Consider the following 6,536-nt stretch of genomic DNA (forward strand, 5'->3'; position numbering starts at 1 on the left):
TGTTGCACCTTTTCTCTTGAATGAAAATCACTTAGGCCAGTGGGCTAGATCCAAAACAGAACTTCCCTTTGCTGTTTGATAGCTAGTTTCTGTATGTCCCTTTGCTAGACACTAACAAACACTACTGAGGATCAGCTTGAGAATTTCTGGGACTGCGTGGCTTAGTTACAGTTCAGTAAGATTCTAGTGATGTTTTCAGTGTTGTCATAAGTGTATAGCTTAGCCTTTAAGAGAATATTATGTTTCAGAAGTTCCAGTAGAAAAAAAAAAGCCAGGAATTCTGATGGAGCTTCAGTCACAGTGCTACGGCTAAGTTTGTAGGGAACATGCTTCTGGTGGCTGGTGATGCTGACATTTACAAAGATGATTCTAAAGCAATAGAGAATGTATGCCTTCTCATCCCTGTTGAACTTAGAGAGTTTTTGCTAACAGAATGATCCCTGACTATCCTGTTAGAGTTCATCACTTTTTTCCCCAATGGAGAAGGCTAAGCAATCTGTCACTTCAACTTCAGAAGCCTGAGTTTGACTCGACTATTCCCAAATGGCCAGCCAGCCAGGTGCCCTCCCTGACTGATCCCACTTCTATGCTAGCTGGTGGTTTGTCAGATCAGCCAAAGTGACCATGTCACAACCTTGGCCCCAGATAAGGAGCCTTGTACCTTTTCCTTTTTGGTTTCCATCAAACTAGCAGTGCAGTTAGCAATGAGTGGATGTCAGGTCAGCCTTTGTTCCAGGTGACAAGAATGGCAAAGCTGGGCAGCAAATTGAGCTACTGTTGTCCTTTAGGACACCAGTAAAGGCAAGAGGCTGGGCTCTGGTTGCTGGTGTAGTTGCAAACCTACAGCATCTGCTCCAAACTTGTTCTGATCAACTATGCTGTTGCCCTCAAATATGCTTTGTGTGTGAAAAACTGAATGCAGTTGTTCTGTTGTCTGTCTCCTCAATTCTGCATTATGGATGTGGCACCAACTTACTCTCACAATGAACTTGGGTGTTGTTTTGCTGTTGTTATTAACATGTAATTCTACTGTAGACCAAAAAATATGAAAAAGAAAAAAAAATCAGTTTCAAGACATGGAAGACCAGTGAGTGAAAGGTGAAAAATACAGGAAGCAAAGGTGTGAGAGAAGCAGTGGTTAACTGTGCTAAATTAAAAATCTCAGAATAGCCTTACCTATTTCTTAACCAATGCTTACCAATCATCCAGTAGTGGGGTTAGATAGCTTTCTTGGCTCATTCGTACCTGTATCCCAATATATACTATATATAATTTTTGTTTCTTTGGTATTGCTGTTGCACATCACGTTGTCTTTTATAATGCCTGATTTTATTGTATTGTATGGTCCGGTTTGTTTTTGTTTTCATTTTGAAGGACGGGAAAAATAATGTTTCCTTTTTGTTTTGAACTCATGAGAAAGAAATGCACTGGAAGTAAACACAAACAATTCTTGCCATTTGAAAACTAAAATTAAAAAAAAAAAAAAAAAGGAGAACACACAGCCACGCAGTGGAGAAAGCTAAGAAAAAGCTCCCCCCTTCTTCCTTACAATGGAAGCATCCTCTAAAATATATGCTAGAAAGAAAACAATCAATGTCAAACAAAGGAAGGGAGAAGCCCCTCTTTGATCCCAGCTCTGCAATCTGGAATATTTAAGCACAATATTTTGCAGGGCTGGACTTCTACTTGGCCAACAGTCATAAAATCCAGAACCACATGGGGCGAATTTATCCCTGGTGCAAGCAGATGTAATTGCAGTGAAATCAAAGGAGGTACATAAAAGATGGATTTAGCCACGCGTGCAAGGTACAGCTGCCTTCCCTATTGTACCTACTCCTAGATGTTACTGTTGTCGGTCTTTTGGCTGTGTTAATCACATAATACACACTAAACCGTGTTTGAGGTAGGCAAAACACTTTCCCACTGAATAAGTCAGTTCTGGATGCACCTTTGCGTGACACTTACTGCCTACCAGCTTTCCACTGTTACCCGCTCCCAGTCGTGAGCCAATCTAATTGACCCTGGTTGAAGAGCCCTGCCTTTGCCAGAAAATGGACTTGACTAGTAAGTGTAGTAAAACATTGCGTATTTAACTACTATAATCCAGAAATTGCCCTTGCACTTTTAAGGCATATGGAAAGATCCTCTCTGTCTTTCGAAATGGCTCTGGTTCTTTTGCAAGTAAAACACACACCTGCATACAATCCAGGGGCTCCACACCCCAGATTCTTCCCTGGTCCCATACTCGGCTGTGTCCTGTCTCCCAGTGCCTGGCCATTTGAGCCCAGCGGGACAGATGCGCATTGGAATAAATGCAAAGAGCGTGCCTTTTAAAAGGCAGATGATTTTCCTGTTATGCCAGCATCTTTCAATCCCCATATCAGCTGATGATTTTCCTAGCCCGATGGCGTTCAATCAGTCTTTGAAACATTGGCTTTCTCTGTTTTGTTTTCTAAGGAGGGAATGTGGGGTGGGGAGAATAATGTGTTGTTTTTTGTAACTTCACAGTCCTGATAGTTGGTTTGTATCTTCCATATTTTATGCAAAAACAGACATTATAAGTCAATAAATACTTGTGCCCTAGGTTGAAAGTTAAGTGTTCAGGAAAAGAAAAAAAAATGGTTGGCATTTTTCTACATTTTTGTGAAGACTCTTTTGGAAAGGAAGGGTACATATTTTTGTTGTGTAGTATTTTCTATTTTTGAATGCATTTTCTTGGTACAAGACTGTTTTTGTGGAAATTTTTTTTTTCTTTTTGGTGAACACATTATTTAAAAAAAAAGAAAAAAAAAGAAAAAAGAAAAGAAAGAAAAAAAAAACTAATTGAAAAGTTTGCCCTTAAGGATATGCTGCAGTTTTGAGGTTTAAAAAAAAATAAAACATTCAAGGCGCGTGTTAAAAGTTGGGGGATTGTATTGTTGGGAGTTTTTTTGTAATTGTTACGAGAAGAAGTTTGTAGCCACTGCTGTTTATTTTGTTTCAGATGAGTAAGTAAAGGGATTGTTCTTGTGTTATTCTTTTTTTAAAAAAAAAAAGTTATTTATGAAATGTCACAAACACTGGACTGTGAGTTTGTGTGGAAGCATTTTACCACCCTGTGTCTTCATAGAGCTGTTGGTGATCCTACTTCTCATTACTCTGCCTTATGATTTCCTGAGCAAATCTGGGGGGAATAGTGGGAGGGAGAGAAACTAGATGTATTTTTGAGACAGAAAAATGCAAACAATGTTTTGGAATTTCCATATACGGACCGTCAGCTCTACTTCTTCTCATTTGTACCACAGGAAAGAGAAGGGCTTGCAGGGGAAGGAAACCTTGTGGTACAGTAGACTTGGCAATGTGCAAGGGGCTGTGCAAGGGGCTAAGCAACGGAGAACTGTGGTGCTCATGATGACCTCTGTAAATGGCATCCCAGTTCCTCAGTAAGCAGCTCCCCTAGCTTGCCCATCCTCAAAACAGCGGCTTTTGGGACAATTTCACCAACCCAAGCCAACCAAAACCTTGCGGATAGTTTGCCCTTACAGTTGCCAGCAAGCTTTTTTGGCACTCCATCAGTGAGCATGAGCAGCGGGGAGTGCTGCTCGGTATGATCAGTGGTTCTGGATCTGAGGAGAAGTAGAGGCTGAAGGTGGCCGGAGAGGTGTGTGATGTACACAGTTTGGAAGAGTATTTTTAATAAGATTGAAGAGCAGTGCTCCAGGCACTCATGGGACCAGAGCAAAGGGGAGGAGGAAGACACCAACAGCCATAACAAAAAACTGGAGATATGTAACTGGGCTATATACTAGACCAACCAGACTCTTCCTTCCTGGACAATAATGCAGCCAAATCTTGAGACTGTCAAGCAGACAGAAAGCTGAATGTGGCCTTCATTTCTCCTGCCTTTCCTTTTTCTTGTCCCTCTTCCTTTGCCCTGAGATTTCTTCTCAGTGAGCATCTGCTCCACTGAGCACTTTTTTTGCCCTCCGCCTAAACTGCCCTTGCTTTCAAAATGTGGGTTCAGTCAGGACTGAGTAAAATCATGTGCCTTCTTTTTCCAGTTTTGTACTTATGCCAACCTTCTCCCCTTCCCCACCTTACACACGCAAGATGCAGAAGGAGGCTGTTAAGGAGTTCTGCTTGTCTGCAGGCATCCAGCAAAACATCGAGGTGGTGGTGAGGAGAAAGGGAGCAGAAAGAGCTACTAACTCTTTTCCCTTTCAACAAATAGCACGTCTTCCCTGGCAGAGGGTGGCAGAGGAGACACCCTCTGCCACCACCTCCTATGATGGTCCCCTCTCCTACAAATTACTTCTAGCAAGCATGGGATGGCTTTTCACTCTGGTTCCTGTCCTGGCTGAGTGAAACGCTCACTCTATTGGGGTTCATGTCATTCACAAGCAGTTATATTGAGGAAACCAATGCAGTTTGTGGCCTTATCAAGATGACTTTTAAACCACTACAAGACAAAAAGGCAACTCAATTCCTGCCCAAGGTTTGTGTCACTTTCTAAAAACCCAGTCCTCAAGTAGTTTAGACTCTAACCTCAGTCCATTTTAATGATGGTGGCTCAACTGACCAGCCAAGCAGTGAAGTACTAGACTGTCTGGTCTCATGCTTTCTTTGCTGTAATCCCCACTGTCTGCTTGCTTTTCTTACTTTCTCTGTATTCTCTGCTTTACAGCCAGCTCTATTGTTTGGTAAAAGGTGAGAGGAGCCAGTGAGATCCTGGCTCAGGGAAAGGAGTTGATAGATCATTTTCCAGTGTTTTATCAGAAGAAGGATACACCAGCTGCCACAGCACATGCATGTTATGATGGACAGGCTATGGTATTTTCAGGGCCAAGAAACCCCACCCTGTTATTGGAGCGTGGCTTACTCCCAGGTCAAAACTATGGATAGGAAATAGCACTTTAGAACTGAAAAAAGTGGCTTGCCACCCACAGCTGCTCTTGTGCACATGAGGTCTGGTTCAAAAGACATGGAGCCAGTTGCCCCTGCCCTCTCTGCAGACTTGCCTGCTACACTGTGGAGGCTTTTCCTAGTTTTAAGAATCAGTGCAAAGCAGCCCCAGATAGTGCCCACCCAGCAGGAGGACCATCTACCCATGCTGCTGAGTGATGGCAAAGAATCGTCCTTTCATCGTTTCCATCAAGGAGCCTGTGAATGAAGATGCTGTGGATGAGGGACTGGGAATTATTCTGTAGGTCAGGCTCTAGGGACAATGAGGAGTAGCAGGGTAGCAATGGGTGCATCTCATTAATGGTCTGCACATGTGCATGTGGAATGGTGTAATCCTACCAACCTTTAGTGCTGATGGGCTTAAGACATTTGTCCAAGATCTTTCAACACACTATACACTTAGTATAAACATGTGATGTGTATACATCACATGCAATATTTCCAAAAAAAAAGAAAAAAGAAAAGAGGGAGGGAGGAGAGCATTGCGGGCAGTCGGGATTGTTAGGGTTGCATTATTTTGTATCTTTTGTAAACTGTAAATTCAGCAGTGCCTTACTCCTAATAGATGCTGGCACTTGGGACACACACACAGAAGTATCGATGACAGCCAGAGCTAGGGAGAGTCAGACGTATGCATCTGTAAGACAGAGGTCAGTGATCACCACAGTGGAAGCTGTACTGGGAATGACACAGCTATGTCAGACATTCAAATACTCAAGCTCTCAAGCAATTTCCCTTCTGCCACCTCCTGCCTTCCCTCCTTGCCAATGGTGCTGCCCAAGAATAGCTGCCTACACTGAGGCCTGCCACTGCCCCATTTGCTTTTGGTGTTGTCAAGTCAAGGAGTTCCGCATAGTTGAGCTTTCCACCACTATCGTGTTTTCCATGGGGCATGTGAATGCCAGTTATTTTGCTTTAAATGCACTTTAAAAAAAAAAAAATCAAATCAAAGCTCCAGACTGTTTCAAATGCATAGGGGAAGCTAGTGCATATGTGTTTGAACCCAGTTCACCTTATCTCCAGTTGAAATGTACTCCATGCAGTGTGTATGTATAGAACAATGTGTATACGTACGAGCACACACGTCAACCTTAACTATCAGCAGACTATAACCTTTCTCCTTAAGCTCATGAAACCAGATGCTACACAAACACAGCAGCAGCAGAGGAATTATGTTGGGCTCTTGAAACAGATCACAAAAAACAAAAGCAACTACTTGGTCCTTTCTGTATATACAATAATTACAGGAGGAATTGGGTTGTAACCGGAATAAAAAGGAACGGTGCTAACTGAGTGAATGGGCAAAACCAACAGAAACAAAAACAAAAACTCAGCCCAATAACACAGTTTGACTTTTACACTAATTCTTACATTGGGTTGTTTGGTTATGTTGTTTTTTGTTTTGTTTTATATGAAAGAAAAAAAAATTGCATCTAAATTGATCCACCTGCAAAAGAAAAAGCAAACAAAGTGAAACGCATCCTGCCCTGAAGAAGCTTTTGTTTATGGAGGATGTCAGAAGTCTCAAAACTCTCGGCCTTGCTCTCACGTACCACATGCTCGATCAGTCCTTTTTTAAAAATGTCTGAAACTGA

The sequence above is a fragment of the Meleagris gallopavo genome, chromosome 1 (genome assembly GCF_000146605.3).
Source record: "Meleagris gallopavo isolate NT-WF06-2002-E0010 breed Aviagen turkey brand Nicholas breeding stock chromosome 1, Turkey_5.1, whole genome shotgun sequence".
Lineage (NCBI taxonomy): Eukaryota > Metazoa > Chordata > Aves > Galliformes > Phasianidae > Meleagris > Meleagris gallopavo.